The following is a 22,160-nucleotide window of genomic DNA, read 5'->3' as shown; positions in this document are numbered from 1 at the left end:
TATTGAGCTCAAATTATTCAGCCTTCCGATGCATTATCCCATCTGTAAAAATTGAGATAGTTTAATATGAAATATTATTAAATCTCCATTAGTATTTATAATGCGCTTCGTCTCTATAATTTTAATATCGATTGCAATTGCATTCGGAGTCCTCCAGAACATAATTAGTGGTTTATGGTTCGTAAAGTGCAACAGTAATGTATTGTTTTCACTCCAAATACTTTTGAAAACGACTTATTACAATAACGTATTGCTACAGGTGAGAACATTAAAATTAATTTAGGCTCTAAATACAAAGAAGTAATAAATGTTGTACTGAAATATTTTGTATTGAAGCAATGGTATGAATCAAACGTTTTTTAACCAACACCCCTTCTACAACGTGAATGATGGAATATTCCGAATATTTACATATATTCTAGTATATAACGCAGTAAAAGTATATACAGTGAATAAACTATTGGTAATCTGCCGTCGTTTAAATTTTAAAGAATGTTTTCTTTTCAATTGGTTAAAAAAAGAATCCTCGCCAAAACTTTTAACAATTATCAAAATAAAATAAACTTAAATGTTATGTTAAGATTTATCATCAGAATCAAACGTCACTGAACATAGCGCGCGTCTTTAGTGAATTACTAAAATATTAAATTTCTGAAGCAGCATCCTTATTAAATTAAGTTTTTTGAAATTTGCCTACATCATTATTAATCTGAGCACTTTCTGTTTGAAGAAAAACTACAATTACTTTCCTTGTAGAGTGCTTTGAAATACTTTTGCGTAATAATTAAATAGTAAAATTACGTTTAGCTTGCATGAACCAGTAGGCTATTGCAGTAAAGTTTTTCCAAAGAGATTATTTTATATTATTTTTAATTATCGATACTATGAATTGTTGAAAGACAAATACGATATTCTCTTTGAAAATATCTAACTTTGTAAATACGTGCATGGAAAACATTTCAATTTGCATTTTGGTTACGCAAAGTTAAATATCTGATTCTAAATGTTTCGAAATCATGTCCTATTTATATAAGAATTTCCTAAACAATCGAAATAAAGTTTTCAATCTGATTATACTTGCCCAAAATTTTGTCTAAACTCCAGTCTTCAAAAGAATGCATTTTTATTAAAGAACTGAACATATTAAAAAGTTGAAAACTGGAATATAGATCTGTTTCAGGTTTTACAATGTGATGGTTAGCAAAGACTGAATGCCATGCCATTTTTCGCGGATTTGAATCGAAAGCAGGACATGTACGGTTATGACTAACTAGTTTTCATATTCCAGAGGAGATATTTAAAAACGGTGATTAAACCCTTGTAGAAAGAATGCTGAAGAATGAAATAGATTTAACAATAAAAAGTTTAAAGAAAAATGACATTTAAGAATACTTCTTGTTAATTATTAGAATAAAGAGTTTGAGAATAATTAGTTGCAGTATTAAATTAGTCTTGTATTCACGAAATTTGATCAATGATTTTCCAGTTACCTCAGCGATTGCTCTTCTGCATGTGGCATTTTCCGTATATAATGTGGTTATGAACCAGATTTCCTTAGATTGTCCAAATTGAATTCAACCACTCGATACGAATTTGCTTGAAATTAATCTAATAAATGTGCGATTAGTATCTTGGCGCATTGCTTTCCCCCGCCCCCCCAAAAAAGGTGTACGGTTTGCTAAAACGGTAGACTTACTTTATTTGTTTCGAATTTATTTATACGAATACTTTATTTGGTTCGAAAGAAATTTAATTATTTATAATTCATTGAGTGTTTTTAATTTAAATAATTATTTTACATAACAATATAGATATCTGTATCAAAATATTCTAAGATCTATAAATCGACATCAATCACTTTAAAATGTAAGTTTCAATATGTACAATATTTACAGATCATTAATCAAACATGGTGGTTCAGTTGACAAATAAATCTATATGCTTTCATAATCGAAAATCGAAATCTTTTAAATAGGAACCGAATTGTTTCTAATCAAATTGTGTGCGAGCCATCAGACATCCATCCATCTATCGAGCTGCCGGTGAAGAGTCTATGGAAATTCAGAAGGCACGTCGAGTCAACACGCAACGCTAGCGCCATCTACCAATTAATCAAAATAACCAATCGCTTTATTGTCATGTAACTCATATTTTCTATTAAACTTCCATGGCAGCCTAACCTTGTAACGAGAATTTTTGTATAAAATTTCCGATTGAATTTTTCTATTATAGTATTGTCTAATGAGTCGGATGATTCATTTTCAGGTTTTATACCTAAACTTTCAAGCTCCCAAAATTTCTTTATCTGATTAGATATTATATCTTCCTCAACTATGATATTAAAGGCTGTGGACGTGTGTGTTGGACCTTTAGTGTAACCTAGCAGAGACCAACCGAATGACGTTTCAGCAGCTACTAAATGTTTGTTTAAACGCTTAAGTTTCCCAGTTACTACATAATAATGATCAGCTCCTATCAAAAGAGTAATTTTTTCTTTGCAATCCCAAGAGTCTGCGAGTTGTAAACCTTCTGTTTGCCTAAAATGTGTCTATCAAGATTAGGAGGTGGTAAATCAGAACTTGAAATTTGTTCAGTCACGAGAGCTTCAATTTCGATTTCAAATTCGGTGTTTCCTTGTTCTGCAATATTATCTTAACAACGTCAAATGTTTTTCTAATGGGTGTTTTATTTCCAAACGTAAATACCGAGTCTCTGTTCGAATAATAGGAAGCTTGAATTTATCCGCGATTTCTTTTCTTAGGAAAGAACGCATATTACCTGAATCCAGTAGAGCTGTTATTAAAACCGACTGAGTATTTGTTCGAAGTGTTACGCAACACGTTTGAAGCGAAATAGTTTTAATATTGCTGCGTGAGAACGCTGAAAGAACATGCGAATGTTCTATACTTTTATTTTTTTTTCATTTCGTTCTTTCTCAGCGCGAAAGCATATTGAACAGTTATGTCGACCTTTGCACTTGGAGCAGACGAGATCGCTTCGACATTGCTTTACGCGGTGGTTTGATTTCAGGCAAAGGTAACATTTAGCATGCTTGCGTAATAAATTTCTCTTCTAATCAACTGTCAGTAATTCAGTCTTAAGTAACATGTTTGGATGTATTACAAAACAGAGAGCAATTAGTAGTTTTGTTTTCTTTAACCGGCGCCAAGAGCTGGTAAGTGGAATGGGCGATACTCCCCTTCCCTCCCTTCTCTTTTTAAACACAGGAAGTGTTTTCTGATTTATGAGTGGAGAGCAAAAGATGGCTTCTCTCGCGACTTTCCAATTCTAAACGAAAAAACTGCAATAATTCGTCAACATTAAAAAAAAGATGACGAATCCCAGACGGCAGAGTTTTCATTATGGCTGGAATCAACATATAACTGTATTTATCCGGTGTGACTTCTAATGATTTCAAGCTGCGTATTTGAGTTTCTATACTGTCACAAAGTTTGCGAAGTTTTAAAGTGTCACTGGATTTGGTTACTGGGGTAAGATTCAGGAGTTTTTGCATGTGTTAGTTTATAATTATATCTTTCCTGCCAAACCTGCTTTTAAGTATTTCAATAACTTCATCATAATTTGGTTCCGAAATACAAAAACCTTATATCGCGTTTGCAGCGTTGCCGCATATGTACGATTTTAAATAATTAAATTTTTCGATCTTTGTTATCATGGATTCATTATCATGGATTGCTACTATAAGAGTTCCAGAAACTTGTCCACTGGGTATAATCTCCATAGAATTTAGCGATGGTTAATTTTGGCAGACGCGTACATTTATTGCTTTCGATTTTAGAATTAGTTTCGTTAAGAGAGTTTTCATTATCCGAATTTATTACTTTATTTAATTCTTTCAATTTATTTGCTCTGAATCGCCATAACTGAATTTTCTCTTCGTATTCGATACAAGATAGAATTTGTTTCAAACTCTTCGGCCTCTGATTTCAAGTCACGTTCTATCTCTGCATCTAATTCACTGAGTTTTCGATTTCGTGGTTAATTGGTCTAAACTTTCTTCTAATGTATTTGTATCAATTTCTCCTTTATTCAATTCCGATTCGATTTTTTTTTAGAATCTTGGACACGGTGGTCCTGATAACTTTTCTTTTCAATTTTAATTTAGCAACAGACTCTTCCGCCATAGTTACTCTACAAATTAGAAAATTTAGTCTTACGTTGTTGCTGACTTCGCACACTTGCAATGTGCTAAATCCAATTGTCGGCCGTTATGCACTAGCTGTTTCAAAATATTCTAAGATCTATAAATCGACATCAATCACTTTAAAATGTAACTTTTAATATGTACAATATTTACAGATCATTAATCAAACATGGTGGTTCAGTTGACAAATAAATCTATGCTTTCATAATCGAAAATCGAAATCTTTTAAATAGGAACCGAAATGTTCCTAATCAAATAGTGTGCGAACCATCAGACATCCATCTATCGAGCTGCCGGTGGAGAGTCTTTGGAAATTCAGAAGGCACGTCGCGTCAACACCATCTATCAATTAATCAAAATAATTTCCACAATATCTAAATGATATATTCTGGCAGCGATGTGTATATAAATGCGTAACTACTATATAATTGGGAAAGTTCTGCAATATTTTCATGGTAAATATTTAAAATGCACCCCAGAAAAACTAGAAAAATTTATTGAATAACACAACCACCATATGACATTTCGCCATCTCTTTTGGAAGCTAGATAATTACCGAATCAATGAAGTCTATCTTTAAAGAAGATGCTACTGAACAGCCTCCTAAGAGTTTTGAACTGAGTTAAGCAGATGAAAATCCAATAAGACAAGGTTAGGTAAATATGAGCGATGAATTAAAACATCGTAACTATATAAAATAAGTCTTTGACAGATTCACTGAAATGCGAAACGGAGCATTATCAGAATGAAGCACGATACTTTGACAGTCGGTCAGTTCTGGACGATCTGCACTTATCTCCATTCTCAGAATTGCTATGTGCGAACGGTTGTTTCTGAATTGATGATGTGATGAAATTTGCAATAAGTAAACTTACTAATTCCACATATTCAGAGCACCACTTTCTTGGAATGAAGATTACTGGATTCCTCCTGCTGGAGGAGGTTTATTTAATTTGCCGTATAATTTGTTTCTCATAATATTCTGTAATATCCACATCTCATCTTCGCTTATGATTCGCTTAAAAAGTTAAGCTTTTACCTTGAACGGTATGCTGGTTAGCTTTGCTAACTGCCACATTGTCGGACACCGCTTGGAATCCCGTAAAACGCTATCTTTTTCTAAGAATACAGTGTCTTTGTGGTATAGGGCAATTTAAAAACCACACGCCAAACCGAAAGTCCTGTCGAGAGGTTTGGTGTTACAGAAAGAGGGATGAGAGGCTGCTATACTCGTCGAGCTGAGGATTTCTCCTTCAATGGATGAAGCAGTGTAAAATCATTCTGTCACCTATAAGGTGTATGACGGCAGGTGAGAGGTTATACAGAGAAAAGTCGTCTAGTGTATATATTTATGATCTTTGAAGGTAAAAATTTCCGTGCTTAACCTTTTTAAATCAACTTTAAACTTTCTTATCAGGAACATTACTTTATCTATGCGGTGTATCAATTCTACGATCAGTCTGACAGGCAGTTTTCACCTCTTGAAATAAAGGTGCATCATATGAAGCAAACGAGTTTTGTGCACTGAAACAAAATATATCGTTACCAGGTGAGGTTACTTGAATATGGAAACAAGACACGATGGCCATGTACTCAAGAGGGAAGGATGTCTTCGTGTAGGAATATCTAAGAGAAACGGGCTCGTGTTTATGTTAAACATGGGGGGGGGAACTGCGGAAGCCAACCATGCAGCCAGCCCACTTCGCCTTGTTTGAGCTTGATCAATACACCAGTATTCAGCGGAAGCACTCGGCCATTGCAGACTGTTCGGAATAGATGCAGAAATTTCATAATGTGAGCAGGAATATTCGATTTTTCTTATGAGGTCCACTCGGAGTACTCCAGCAATAATGAAAGAAAAGTTAATTAAAAGAAGGCATTTTGATTTTGAGAAAAATAGCTTTCCGGGTGCTCTGATATAAAATTATATATATTCAAATTATGGAGTTTAATTTTCAATATTTATTAGAAGACGTCCTCCGTTTTGCGTAAAATATTTAGGTTTGGTGTTATACGCTACATATGTATTTCAAGACTAGACATGGGTACAACTTCCATTGTTTACAAAAACTGTGAATTACCATGAAAATAAAAGTTACGGTAATTATGTATTTTAGTGGCCATGGCAAGAAATTGGTTACCAATACGCATAGGCAATTCATTTAATGTGTGTAATATTTCTACGTTTAATATGCACGTATAGAAGCAATTGAATGTAAATATGTGTTTGGTATTTTATTTAATACAATTTTATAAGCAATTTATTTAAATAACATAAAAACGTAGCCTAAATTCATTTTTAGACTTATACTTTGTCATGGCCAAAATTCAGCAAAAGAAATAATTGCTATATTACAAGTGACCTGACGCTTGGTCGTATATTCTACTAGCCTAGGACCCTTTAAATAACGGTGAGCCTTACACCTTTATTTTGTATTATGGTACTTCGCCGATCCCCCCCCCCCAAAAAAAAATGGAAAATTGAGAATAGTATATATATTAAATATTTAGCAATGGAAAAACATTTTGACGTGCAGACGAAACATGAAATAAATGCATATGTCTAGGTCGGTAATACTAGACCAGACATAGGAAACACTCGTCCCGTGGCTCTCAGCTCCTCTTGAATAAAAGCATAAAAATATATAATTATAATATATTAATAGAAATTGGAATTCTATGCCATATCAAAGTGATTATATGATCTTTAATGGTAAAAAAACTCTGGATATGATATCCTTTAATATTATTTTCTTAACCGAAACTGAGAAAATACCAGCTCATTTGCAGATAATACTTAACAGATATTCAACTCGCTGGGTAACTCCGTATATCACAAACGCCTGCGTGGTTTCTAGAAAACCGCAAATTTGCACTTTACATAATTTTTATGTTCATTAGCGGCCCTTCGGCAGCCGAGCGGTAAAGTCGCTGACCACTGGTAATTCAACTTGGGTTTGGTTCCAGGTGAAGGGGCTGGCTCCATGGGTATTTTCGCGATTTCCTCCATATTTAACATGGATACGTATCAGTTTTCTTTTGAAAGTTCTCCTTGATATATCATTATCAAATTAATTAAACCATCTTCGCTAGTATGAATCAACGTGAACAGTTTTCCTCACTTAGGAAAAGAAACACATCCCCAATGAAATTTAAGTTAGCAGGCAATCCTTTGACTTCTGATAAGAGATTGTCAGAAGCCAAAGGAATGCCGTCCGAAATGATGGTCGAGAGTGCAAGCAGCATTTAGCGAGACATCTGAAAACTAGTTGCAGGAAAATATAGGCAGGGTATCGGGAAAGACACCACAGTTATCTATCAACTACCAAAATTCTCTTATGTTCCTTTGTTTTGAAAAACTGCAGTATTGGTTAAAATTTTATGTACTGACTCGCTTTTTAAATATTTCATTAAATATCAAAATGGCTTTTGTTTGTCTTGCCCGCAATATCGTAAAATTATGACTATATGACCCGCTTGAGGTACTGAGTTTGACACTAAATGAATTGCTTACGTATATCTGTAACTACGTATTTCTAGCTAAAGGTACAATGCGTGAACATCTATTTTTCGCTGAGGCCGCTATCATATTAGAAGTACCAGAACTATAATTTACAATACTTTGAAATTTTTACGCATTTTTCCTATACTGTATATATATATGTCAAATATGTGGATTGCACAAGGAAAGGATTTCTATACAAAGTGCTTTTTACTTCTCTCAACAAGTCGTGTTTACTTTATTCATTAAGGAATAATTTTAATGCATTTACTTTACAAAATTATGAACGCAATGAACCTATATTAACAGTCTGATATTGTTAAATTCTGCTTAAAAGGCAGACTTTTTGATGTATTATGAATAAGTTTAATTTAGTGACAAAATATCAGTAAAATTGGGAATTCCTCTTATTTCAGATTACTTATCAAAATGTTTTATATTTGGCAAAAATTTGGTAGAAATGTTTACTATTCCTTCTCTCACAGTTCTCACCAGTATTTTCAAAACTAATTTTAAGGAATCTTACTTCAAATGTTTATCTAAACTTATTCTCATGCACATTCTAATGGCGGATGGTCAGAAATAATGTAGGCGTCTCTTCTTAGACATTAATCCTTTGCACTCGGGGCTTTTTTCGCGCGGCGCACGAGCAACTCGAGACGTTTTGCAACTTTCTGACGCATTTCTTGCCAGCAATTTAAAATCATTACACACACAAGTTAATGCATAAAAATTTCATACTTTAACGTTTTATATATCTTTACACATTTATAAACATAATTTCTTAAACATAAGTCTCTGTAATTTCTGTGTATATGATATTTCATGTAACAGTTTCCAAGATGCATGCCCAGTTTCTCGGGACAAGTATTACAATAATATGTCATTTGATGCCTTTTTCCGGCTTCATTTCTCTGAAAACTGACTTTGTGATAGACAAGATTTCTCCATTTAAAAGGGTATCATTTTACACTTCATAAGATTATACAGAAAGAGCATAGGAACTCGCTTCGAAGAAACTAAACGTAAACAGTTATTGCCGGGCATCGAGTTTCCGTATCAAACCAAGTGGTGAGCGAGAGTCAACTCTCGAGCTGCGGCATGAAATCAGATAGTGAGTGAGAATCATCTCTCGAGTTGCGGCACCAAATCCCACCATAAGCGAGAGTCACCTCTCGAGTGCAAAGGGTTAAGATATCGAAACTATGTGTAGCGTAACTAGGAGTCGGTTTCATTTAAAAACCTCCCGGAATGCATCGTTTTCCTTAGGACGTATGCTTTTTCCTGTTTTGCCGTATTTAGTGTACCAACTAAGAAATTTCAAGGCATCTGATGATAGAATCAGCTACATTGTTTTTTAATAATGTCAGCAGAAATGTAACGTGAATACGAACCAAATTTCTTTAGAAAATCCTCCACGGAAGCATCTTTCATTCACGTCTTTAGATAGCGACCGGCAAACTTGACCGTATTCGATTGAATAAAAAGAAACTATCCATCGAAAATGTAAAAGGGCTACCGTTTATTGACATGTTATGAAGGTATTTAAGGATATAAATTCTTTTCCTACATCACAATATCATTCATATTATTTTAATACAAAGATTAAAGAACATAAATATATTAATTTATTTGAGCATGTAAAAGCACCTAACGGCTACGCGTATTCAAATGAATAAAGAACGGACTAAGAGGAGCGATGCTTTATGGGGGATTTTCTATGGGATTTATTATATCTATATTATATATCTATTTACTTTACCTACGGATAAAACCACACATGCACAGGAAAATACTTGTCTAGTCAATCCGTTAACGGATTCTCGTACTAGTTCGTACATGAGACAAAAGTACTTTTGACCTGTAGACTAAGAATTAAATTACAATGTGACTGAAACTTGTATAATCAGTTAGTTGAGTCGCATCCGGGAATTTTGATATCCAGGGTAATTAATTATAAAATATTCAATTTAATTTATAAATATAAAATATTTTCCTAAGAAGTATGAACAGATATTTAAAGAAACCAGTTATTAAAAAATCACGGGTAAACGTCTAATTACGTAGCAATAGATAAACCAAGGAAACTTTTAAACTATAAAACCAAATCTTGCAATTGTAAAAATTTTAAACATGCTACTTAAAATTATTTATTAGTTAAATCTAATTAATTTTAAAGAATTAACGAAATTCTCTTCCTAAGACATCACTGTAGTAAGAATGTTTCCTTCCATTAAAGAGTTTAAAGCAAAATTAATATAAAATTTTAATAAAGTCAGCACCTAGTAAAACCCAGATTTTAAGAAAAATAATTATTTTTAAAATTACAGTTTAATTATTAAATATAATTTACATTTATAATAGTTTTATTTGTTAAAAGGTACTAATGAAATGCAGAGTTCAAATTCTAGAATGAGGTTCATTTTCTCGCTATAGTTCGACAATAAGGTGCTTGAGTGACATTTCAACTTTTAAAAATATTTTCTCAATCTTTTTAAATCAAAACACATGTGAAAGTTATGATTTTTCAAATATTAACACAAACAAAACTCTACGCGGAAGGCAAAATGCTCTTCAGAAAATTAGACTAAAGGAATTTTGGACTTGAAGAATCTTATAAATTTTTCAATTAAAAGTTTTAACGATCCTTGAAGTTAGGATTCGAATGAAGAAAAAAAGACGCTAAATTAGTTTTCGAATCTCCGACCTTTTTCGAGATTGAGTTTTTAGGATTGGAATATCTCATTTCTCAAAATTTGTGAAACATTAAATTCATCATAAAGTATTAAAAATTGCAATCGAATTTTCCTTGCGTTGAAACTTGATCTATCCAACTGTATTCAGAGAAATGTTTCGAAAAATGTTGAAATGATATTTAACCAAATTTCAACTATTAAAATTATTTCATGGAAATAAATTGAGATAAGGATATGACTATGTATTTTTAGATGTTTTATTCTTGCAGATAAAACTGCTTTCATACCATCAGATGTCCACCAGTGGCTGAGCGGTTAATACCATTTAATACAGCTATTTGTTCCCTACGCAAAGATTATGCGGTCATTTTTTTATCTAGGATGAACGAGAATACGAACCTATTACACTTAAAATATCCTTTCTGAAGGCATCTCTCGCTTGCTTTGTCATAATCGATTAGTCAACAAGTCCAGCAATTAAATTATGTTATTCGATAATGCTGAACTGTCGGTGCTTTCCTTTGCGAACATCAATAATCAGGAAGTAAAGTAATGAAACGCCAGCTGAAAGAGCGAAAATGATACAAATATTAATTCTAAGTTTCTTAAATTAACATTCTCTGTAAATTGAATCAATTGGTAAAGATTATATATAAAAAGTTCTAGAAGTTCATATATTCTTATGCTTATAGTTTTCCGTGAATGTAGCTGAGATTTAGGAATGAAGTCAAATACCATTCAAAAATGCTCTTGTTTTGTAAAAGCTTAATATGATGTTGCGAATTTTTCTCAGTTTAGCGAAACTTAAGATAATTGTTTATTTTCAGATTTCAGACACCAGAGGATTTCTTGGTATAGTTTTTTTGGAAGATTAAAGAGTTCTACAGAATATATATCTATTTTTGATCCCTCTTTATCCCGACATCATACCACATCTCTGAAATGGGGAATATCATCTGTTCCGGTAAAGTCGCTGAACACTGGTAGTTCGGTCCGAGGTTCGAATCCCGCGAACGGGCTGGCTGCATGGGCGTTTTCGTGGTTTTCCTCATGTGTAACGTGTATACGAGCCAGTTTCCCTTAGAAAGTCCTCCACGAAGGCATCCCTCCCCTTAGGCAGATAGCCCTCGAGGCTTTGCCATAATCACACACACACACACACACACACACACACACACACACACACATCTGTTCCGAAAATGTGGTATTGTGCCCTCATAGAGGACTAATTCTGTATAGTGCGTCTATATGGGTGTGGTGTATTTAATTATGGCAAAGCACACGAGGGCTATCTGCCTAAGGGGAGGGATGCCTTCGTGGAGGACTTTCTAAGGGAAACTGGCTCGTATACACGTTACACATGGGGAAAACCACGAAAACGCCCATGCAGCCAGCCCTTTGCGGGATTCGAACCTCGGACCGAACTAACAGTGTTCAGCGACTTTACCGCTCGGCCACTGGTAGGCCGCGTCTATATGGAGCAGCAGGCTTAGATGCTGCGTAAGACGAAACTTTGTGTGCATGTAAAAGCACCCGTTTTTGATAATTTTCCTTGTCTTTAAAATTATATCTACTATTGCTGCACCACGGGTATTAACAAGATAACCCCGACTGAACTTGGTGTAAGAACGCGAAGTCCGTATAACAAAAGTAGTCATGACTAAAGAATACCAAAAACATCAGAGTGCACCAAGCATCATCATTATGGCGACAGACATTTTATGATATTGATTATGAGATATACGCTGTAAACAAGTTTTACTATTCGCTGTGCGATGATGTGCAAGAAAAGATCTGTACCATTGTACAAATACATTACATTGGCATATGTAAGAGTGGATTCAAAAGGGAAATGAGAAGTTAGGGCTTCTGTCGTCTTTAGGGTCCAGTTTCGCTTACGGTTGGAAGTGAAGACCTATGGTTGGAAGCGAAGAGATTGTGTGCCTTAATTACACGTATAGAATGCGCTAAATACCACACATTAATGACGTGCAATTTATGCAGATTTTACTTCCAGTTTTGCATCACTAGCTGGCATGTACATCAAAACTCCAATGGTTCGACACATACCTTTGAAAATGCCACTGCTTAAAAACCTTACTTTAGCTAGATTCCGCCCACCAGCGGCCGAGCGGTAAAGTCGCTGAACACTGTTAGTTCGGTCCGAGGTTCGAATCCCGCGAACGGGCTGGCTGCGTGAGCGTTTACGTGGTTTTCTCCACGTGCAACGTGTGTACAAGCCAGTTTCCCTTAGGAAGTCCTCCACGAAGGCATCCCTCCCCTTAGGCAGATAGCCCTAGTGTACTTTACCATAATCTTAATAAACCAAACCAATCAGCTATACGTTCCTTCATATACACCGGTAGTTAGACAGCAGATGAGATAACAAAAGATGCTGCCAATGCTCGACATAACAACGCATAATCGCACTTCTTTTCCCATTCTCTCACACTAAGCGAGTTACAGCCTAATGGCAGGTATGCTATTACATCGCGTTTACGAGAAGACCGACATAAACGCTTCTTCCAAAAGTAACTACTGCCCTGAATTGCCAGTGTCACTGTTATGTGAAGACTAACGGGACGAGGTCTTACGATCTATATAAATATAGATTTAGTGACACAGACAAGTGTGAATGGGGTGGAAAGAGCATCTCTTAGCATTATGTTTTATAGAAATTCCTACGTTTTTTGGAAAATACGTTCCAAATATTTTAACAATATAATGTTTTAGTGCTTTAGTTACTGGTCAATAATTACTCAACTTGGTTTATTCAACTAATGGTCAATTCTCTTTTCAGTTGGTTTTTAGGTAGTATGGGATATGTAAAGAATTAAAACCTTGATGTTACCTTCATAAAACCTTGAGTGTGTTTTTATGATGTTGTTGGTAGCATATCAATCTTGTTCACTAAAACTCCTCCGTCAATTAAAAATAAGTTATTTGCATTATAGATATGAGATCTTATTAAACGTAAGTTGTGCGATATTGTTATATCCATTTAATGAAAGGCCCATTAACTATATAATAGTTGCTTTCCGGCCCATAGTTTGAGATATTTGAAAACGTTATATGATATGAAAGACATGGCACTTTAATAAAAATCGAGTGAACCTCTCCGCAATTACGGGAATTAGAGAACACTTGCCCACATTGCATACTTGAGGAAAGAAGTTTTTTTAGTATGGAAGCTGTTATATTTAGTGTGTTGCAAAAATTGCATAATGTAGAAATTTCTAGTTTAGAACAGTACAAAATTGATTATAGTTTTTAAGATATATAAGTCATGCATATTATCACAAATATACTTTACATCAAAAATCAATAGTAGCGTGAATTACTGTGTCGAAATCTGTGCTCGCAACATATTTGTTCACCTTCCAGTCTCAATTAAGCAAATGTTAAAACACTGTATCCATATAAAATTGTTAGAAGTTTCAAAGATATTACATGCCGAAAACACAATAAACAAGCTTAATTTAAATTAGTACTGACTAGAAAATAAATCTTCACATAATTATGTGATTCTTAAATGCACAGATACTTGCATTAGGTTTCAGTCATAATTGCAAATTTTTCAACTGAAATTTAAAATTAGCCAGTCAGAATGAAGCTCAAACAAACTTAAATCATTCGAAACCGTGTTTTCAACTGAGAAACGTCGCACCACCTTACATGCTTCTATCTCAAGCAAGCTTATTCTCCACTGCTGTTTTTCAGATATTAACAATTAGAAGGTATTAGTGTAACTTTTCAATTAACAGCACGCTTTTTATACAGTTTAGCCGTGTCTGTATCAAAAACATTTTTTCAAGAATAAGATGTATTCATGCTGCCACGATTGGATCAAGCTCTATATGAATCAAGTGCCAGGTACAAAGGCACAGTAAGTTTCTAAATTATTTCATATATATATATAGGGCTCGTTGAAAATATGCAGCAAAAATGCAAAGGTAGATAGAGGACATGAAATCGAGCTGATTTTATCAAGGAATTTTATGTACGGAGCTTCGGCTGAAACAGGGCAGTTGTTGCAACGAACTATTCCCATGTACCACATATGAGCAGATGCTCTGTTTCCATCTGCAGCGCTATAGCTAAAATGCGTTTCGGGGAGTTCCACTTTCGGGTAAACCTGCATACCACCCGAAACCCGCACGAAGAATAACAATTCAAGCCAGCAAAAAAGCTGTGTATCTCCCATTCAACAACGCCCTGTATCATCTCAACGCTTCATTCAATTCCTTTGCACAATCTATTTATTTCTGTCCCCTGTTCCTGAAATTTCTATGCACTCTGTATACAAGTATTTCGAACTGAAAATTTTGATTTACTTTCAAATAATTATTACAACCACAATATTTTTTAATAAATTAGAGACGATTAATATACCAAAAGTGCATTCCTAAATAATTTTTATATGCTAAATAAATTACTTTTCCTTTTTAATTTAATATTATTATGAAAAATTTTATTCTTCACAACTCTTGGAATTTGTTTCTTTTTTTAATCATAATCGTGGTCGTAAGAGCACTGCGCGTTTTATAATTTTCCTTTCACACTAAGTAAGCGTAATTTGATATTCAACCCGCAGGTAAGAAATGTTTTATTTTCGTTGGTGGGAAAGTGAATTTCCTGATATAGCATTTATTTTCCTCTATGTCGTAAAAAAATCTTAGAATATATTCTATTAAACTTTTTTATAGCTAGCTCTTAGTTTAATGAACCATTAGTTAGCATAGGCAGCAATTGATTTTAGAAATTTTTAGTACCACACTGTTAGGAAACTTTGCATAAAATATTTTTACTCTTATTACAAACAAAATGTCATTTAAATGGATTATTAGCTAATCTATGGAAGTGTCTGTTACTAAAAATATGTTACTTGATTGGATATGTAGCATTTTCAGTATAACATTTAAAGGTAGTTAGTTGAAATTAACTCCAAAAAATTCATTCCACCATTACCGCAATCTTTTACCACTTTTTTCAAAACTTAAAGTATTATGTTATGTAAAATAGTTATAATTATTCGTTTTCGTAAATGTTTGGTTGGTTTTTATCACGTGACGGCTATTACCTGACTAAGGAAAGGGATGCCTTCGTGGAGGCCTTTTAAAGCAAAGCTAACTATTGTCCATTTTACACACAGGAAAAACCATTAAAACGCCCATTTTCTAGGATTTGAACCCGAGGAGAATTACCAGGGTTCAGCGACTTTATTGCTCGGGCATAATAAACTGTAAATAACAGCATAGTTATTACTATTGCACACACCCTCATGCCCTCATTAATCTTGCCTTTCGTTTTTAAAAAAGCTCCAAACTAGAAGTCTTTTGCATGATCAAGATTATGCTATTCAAAATATCAGGCTCAATAAAGAAGGGCACCTCTCGATCTGTATGATTAATTTCTTCTATCTGTATCATTAAAACACATCAAGGAAATTAATTAAAAAATATGCGGATACTATCTGTAACACTGATAAGACAAATCTATTACAATTCTTCTGTCTTCGGAACTTGATACTTAAATCAGTCTCTTCTCCAATTAGGGGTTTCGAAGGTTGGATATTTTGTGATCAAACGAGCACGAGTTGAATCTTGAGCACAAAATTCCTAGATTGAAAAGAAAAGATAAGAAAAAACTCTAATCAGTTTTTCTCAGTGTAAAATAGTATCTTCACTAATTGTTTTGGTGGTAAGTATCACTATGAATATTAATAAATACTTTTATTTAGATTTCTAAACCTTTAGTTTAGCTCTATGATCCTCCTGTGCTTTGCCATATTCTAGTACCATATTCTAATTTTTCTAGATTTTAGGAAATAAATTTGGTTTAGTTTACCTGTTTATGGCAAAGCACCCGAAGGCTATCTTCCAGAAAGGAGAGATGCCCTCGTGGAGGGTTTCGTAAGGGAAGCTAACTCGCATACACGTCACACATGGGTAAAATCACGAAAACGCCCATGCAGAAAACCCGTTCATGGGATTCGAACCTCAGGGAAATAAATGTAAGCCTGCAATTAAAGATACCAACTCATAGTGATTGAGAACAAAGCCATACATTGAAAAAAAAAGAATGTTGGATGAGAAATGTTTCGTAAGTGTAATGAACTTTGCAAATTTATTAAAAACAAACCTATTTCTTTATGAGAAATAGTTACACATACCAAAGTTTGCGGAAAATCTACCATTTCTTTTCATTTTACGTCTACTGGTGTCCTTTTGAAAAAACAAACTCATTTTAAATCCATTAGAAAAGAAACAAGTAGAGACTTTTAAGTAGTTTTACAGATTTCTTTCAGATTTAATATTTGATGCAAGCGATTTTGCTCAGACACGAGAATTATAATGTAATATAAGGTATATCAGCGGGAATAAAATCTAAAGTTCCGTAACATTAAAGCACGGTGTGTTGCGTGTGAATTTGATTCCAGTGGTTGCTCTATGGCAGTGTTGATGACAGTTGAAAATAAGTGCAGTAGAGAAATCTTAATTGAGTTAGAACGGAAAGTAAACAATACCATATAACCGGAAATAAAGCGTTCTTCCTCGAAATATTTTATTTCAACGCCGCATGTAATCAGCCATTAATGTTTCGCAGTTACATTTCCTAATTATTTATTATCCAGTAAGAGATTAGTAAAAGTAGAGAATAGATTACGTGATTATAATGGATACATCATGTGTATGTTACCGAAATCTGGAGAATGTCGACTTTCACCGGTGAATGTCCGAAATATTTTCCAAATACTCTTATTTTTGACTTACACCGGTGAATGTCGACATTCACCATGTCATGTCGGTGTCATGTTGACCTAATGGTGAATGTTGAACATATAAGAATATTATATTTCCTTCTCCGTAATTCATTCGCGAAAAAACGCACTTGACTCAGAATAAGAACTTGAAACACACAGTACATTCAAAATGAGAAAGGAAAATAATAGAAGTTATCAACTTGCCAAATTATGTGATTCAAATCTTATTTATTGCAACAACTTAAACTATTATGACACTTTGAATTGCACGAGAGGCCCTTGCTTTTACAACTGCATTTATTTGTAGAACACTTCCTTTTGGAATGGCAGCGTGTACATATACTCCTCTCTTTTCGACCTACACCAGAGCATATCTGTGATTGTCAATATACACCGGTGAGGGTCCGAATGTTCAAGAATGTAAAGAAATATTCGATCTTTCACCGATGTATTTGGTGAATGTTGACATTCTCTAATTTCGGTCTTTCACGGTAACATACTATGTATGGAAGAATATATTGGCAGGCGTTTTTTCGCGAATGAATTACGGAGAAGGAAATATAATATTCTTATATGTTCAACATTCACCATTAGGTCAACATGACACCGACATGACATGGTGAATGTCGACATTCACCGGTGTAGGAAAATTGGCCCATATTTAGTCATAAGAAACAAAGACAAAAATTCCATGCCAAAATGAATATCCTATTCAACTGCTGAAAATAGAATTCGTTGAATATATAACTAGATGTGATTTACTGCTTTAACCATTTCTTTGGCTCAAGACATATAACACAATGATACTTTTGTAAATGGATTTCTAGATAACTAAAATTTTACGCGAATTACTTTCAACAGCATTGTAGTTGGTTACGATTGTATTTGCTGAAAAATTGATGAGTAACGTGTACCTAACGTTAACACATTCATGTAACAGCTATACTCTTTTAAGTGTAAATTTTTTAAATTTGTAATTTCTTTCAAACTAATTTGAAATGATGTATATCAATTACCTAATATAAAATAATTTTAACATAAAGTGAAATTTTCGTATCTTTAATTTATCTGTTATAAATTATTTACGTGGTTTTAAAGTACACTTAACAATAGTTTTACAAAACCATTTTGTTCTTATTAAAAGCAAAACACATATGAAAAAGTATTGAAATAAACCCATGTCGAATTGAATAAGCACCAGTGAATACTTTATTTAAATTTAAATTAATATGCCTGATATATACAGGTGAAATGTTAACGAAATTTATAGTAATTCTTTTACTCTACTGATAGAAATCTAACGATTTGGCATTATAAATCTTGACTAACGAACATAAATGTCGAAATGAAAACGTGATACATTCTGAACTTTCCAATATTATATAACCTTGTTATGTAAAATATATCTGTACTAGATTATATATGTATATTTTCAAAAATACACAATACTAATATTGTATCAGTTACGTTATTTTCCTAAATTTTTAATTCCCTGTTCAGCGATGTCTGTGGTTTCTGTAACATAACTCGGTGTCTTCTGTAATTCGGTGAATTCGGTTAATATTTCTTGATTTATCAAAAGTGAAATTTTTTTTCAGATTACATAAACGAAAAGAGTTTTCGGCAATCCTTCAACTTAGTTCTCTACCTGAAGACAATGACTGAATTCCACAAGATATTTAGACTTTTGCAGCCTTTGTTTACCAAATCTTTAGGAGCTGGATGTATAATTAACGGCTTGATATGTGGCTATAATCTATATCGCACTTGGCGAGGTGATTACAGCGAAAATTCTGATTTTTTTCAAGAGTTACGACTGGTTTATAATTCCTCTAACAATTTGTTCGTTGGCTGGAATCTACCTAATCGTATGTACATAAGACAGGTTAATAGATTGCCTGATGTTTTTGTGTTACTACATGATATTCATGTGTTATTGAAACTTACGTACACTTGCATTAAATAGTTTCAGTATTGACTTGAGAAAGCTAAAAATATTTTACTTTGAATGTTTCTTTGAGTTACTGCTTCTAACAGATTAAGCTCGTAATTAAGTTTCATTGCTTAGGAAACACCATGTTATGGTGACCTGTCAACATTAAATGTTTCAGAAGAGTGTCAGAAATTACTGCAGATGAGTTCTGATCTATCCAGACATTCTTAAAAATTATCGATGTTAAAATGAAATAAAGATTTTTATAAAAATACGATGTAGAACAGAATAAAAACGCAAAAATTAATTCACATTGTCATGTATCTGGCTGCGGTGAGCCAATCAGCTGCCTGGCAGAGCCCAGCAAGTGAGAGAGACGACAGTTGCATGTTAGCCTCAGGGGAGGCAGTTGGTAGAATAACTATGTTGTAAGAGCGAGGTAGTGCTCCGAGTTTACCATTATTCTTTGAACGTTAATTTTTAATAAATGTTTGTTTCGCTTTCCTTATGATGCCTTATTCATCCGTAAGGTCATTACATCACGCTCTTTTTCGAGAACCAGAGCGAACGAAGGTGACTGGATTTTGAGAAAAGGTGAGAAATTTTTGTTGTAACTTTAAGGAAAATTTCTTCTAAATATGTTTAAGGGAGTAGTTAAAAGTGATTTGATTTCGGTGTTGAAGGAACTCTGTGAAGAAGCCGATTCTAGTTTAAAAGTTGTAGAATTAAAAGATACGCTTTAAAGTTGTAGATAGAAAGTTCTAAAGAATATTTGAAAGATAAAGATTTTGTTAATGAATTTCTTAATACTACGGTTGAAGAAAGGAAAGAGTCAGAAGGAATTGTGAAATTGCGTTTGATGCAAATCGAAAGTAGCAACGAATCTGGTAGCAACGTAGAAAATACACTTTCATTAGATAAGCTTTTGAAAGCTGTACGGGCATTATCGATTTCTGTACCTAAAAAGGTGAAGCATGGAGCTTATTTTTTGATTCCATAGAAAGGGCTTTTAAGCATAAGAACATACCAAATGAGTTAAAGTCTGAAATTTTACTTAAACTGATAGGTGATAAATCTTCTAATATTCTAGTATATATTAAAGATGATTTGAAAGATTATGAAAAAATTAAATCTTTAATCCTTAAGGAATATGAACCATCGCCAATTATATGTTTAGAAAAGTTTCACCAAGCTCAAAGGTTGACGGGAGAAACTCATTTGCAGTTCGCCTCTCGTTTAAGATCATGTTGGATCTATTATTTAAAAGTAGAAACGTCAATGATTTTGAGTCTTTAATTAAGTTAATAATTTCTGACAAACGTTTTCAAACGTTGGATAGTGATTTAGCGTGCCATGTTGCAGTTCGACAAGGTGAAAGTTGGCTACTTTTAGAACTAGCGAAGGAATGCGACACTTATTTCATCACAAAAAGTAAATCTTTTGATGACATAAGAGGTGAAAAACGCATTAATTTTCGTGAACAAAAACTCTAAATATAATCCACCAGCGCTAAGAAAAGATTCAGTGGTAAATGAACAGAAACATTCGTTTAAACCGCAAGAATATTATGTGTGTAGTAGCAGTTTACATTTGGCTAAGGATTGCCCGAACAGGCTGAATAAATTTGATAGGTCCAATAAACAGAACGATAATTTCCCGGTCAAACCGAAAGTTAACACTTCAAGTAAACCGAAGGACAATACGGTTGTTACAAATGTAAATTCTAAACATTTACAAAAACACGAGTGTTCCGACGGAAAACTTAATTTTTATTTCTTGGAAAAGATTACTATTTACATTGCAGGGAAGCAAGTAGAAGCTATAAAAGATTCAGTTACGGAAATACCAATTTTGAACACTACATTAATTCCTGATTAAAAAATAGAAAGCAAGGGTAAAATCATTCCATGTTCTGCATTTGGCGACGTCATAGAGGCAACGTTAGCAACTATTCTCATTCATTACAAAAAAAAAAAAAAAACCAAATAGTTGTCTATATTCGCGCGTAGAAGCTCTTTTTGCGTTAACAGATAAGCTCAATGTTCAATGTTTAATTACACCAGATGTATGGGATTGCATATTTGAAGACGAGAATGAATCAATAGTCTACCCCAAGACGAAACCGGAAACTCATAAACAAAAACACCCTAAAGTTGGCGCCGTTGAACTGTCAAATGTAAATCTTTTGTATAGCTCAGTTGCGAATCAGAATGATGAAAGACTAAACAGTTATTCGGAATCGAATAAATTTAAGGTCGATCAGAGAAACTGCGAAACATTAATAAATTCTTTTAAGGACGCAGAATTAGGGAAGAATAATTTCTTTTTACAGGACGAATTATTGTTTCATAAAGAAAAATGTGGGGAAAACATACAACAGTTAGTTTTGCCCGAGAATTATAGAAATAAAGTCCTTCAATTAGCTCATGATTCCATATTCGGAAATCATTTATGTATTTATTATGCATTTATGTATTCGGAAATCATTTATGTATTATGTAACTAAAGAAAGAATTAAGCTTTCATTTTATTGGCCGAACATATCCAAAGATGTAGAAAATTGCTGTAGAACATGCGAAAGATGTCAATTAAAAAGTCCGGAAAGACAATTGGATAAAATTCCGATTACTCCTATTGTTCGCGCGCCATATCCCTTTCATACAGTAAATATAGATATTATTGGTGAAATTTCACCGCCTTCAAGAAGGAAACATAAATATTGTTTGTGTTTGATAGATAATTATTCAAAATGGCCAGAAGTCATACCTTTAAAAAGTCTTTCCGCTAAAGCTACTTGTGAGGCTCTTTTAGATATTTTTATGAGAACCGGTATTCCAGAAATAATTTGTAGTGATCAAGGCACTAATTTTACCTCACAATTAACTCAAGAATTCGAAAAAAAGGTTAGGAACTCATCCTTGTTTTTCGACACCTGGTTACCCAGCATCAAACGGCTCAGTGGAAAAATGGAATCGGGTATTTAAACAAATGTTACATCATGTAATTCGCACAGATCCTGTTAATTGGGACAAGCACATACCTTATTTACTTTTCCAAATTGCACTACAGGTGTATCTCCATTTATACTTATGTACGGTCGT

General features: G+C 33.7%; 1 protein-coding gene across 4 annotated transcripts in view; it reads left to right on the top strand.

The window, feature by feature from the left end:
• Positions 1–22,160, top strand: part of LOC118204028 (uncharacterized) — a 53,547-nt gene that overhangs the window by 8,074 nt on the left and 23,313 nt on the right. The window contains exons 2-3 of one of the 4 annotated variants that reach the window (XR_015041330.1): positions 15,918–16,063; positions 18,725–19,425. The exons of 1 other annotated variant lie outside the window; for it this stretch is intronic. The gene's annotated coding sequence lies outside the window, so the exon portion shown is untranslated. Of the gene's footprint in view, positions 1–15,917; positions 16,064–18,724; positions 19,504–22,160 lie in introns of those variants that run through there. 2 more of the 4 variants (XR_015041331.1, XR_015041332.1) reach the window with 2 other exon arrangements.

Source organism: Stegodyphus dumicola, chromosome 5 (assembly GCF_044657685.1).
Source record: "Stegodyphus dumicola isolate Sdum_Otavi_A_Nest chromosome 5, ASM4465768v1".
In the NCBI taxonomy this organism is placed as follows: Eukaryota; Metazoa; Arthropoda; class Arachnida; order Araneae; family Eresidae; genus Stegodyphus; species Stegodyphus dumicola.
This window is presented reverse-complemented; position numbering and strand designations above follow the sequence as displayed.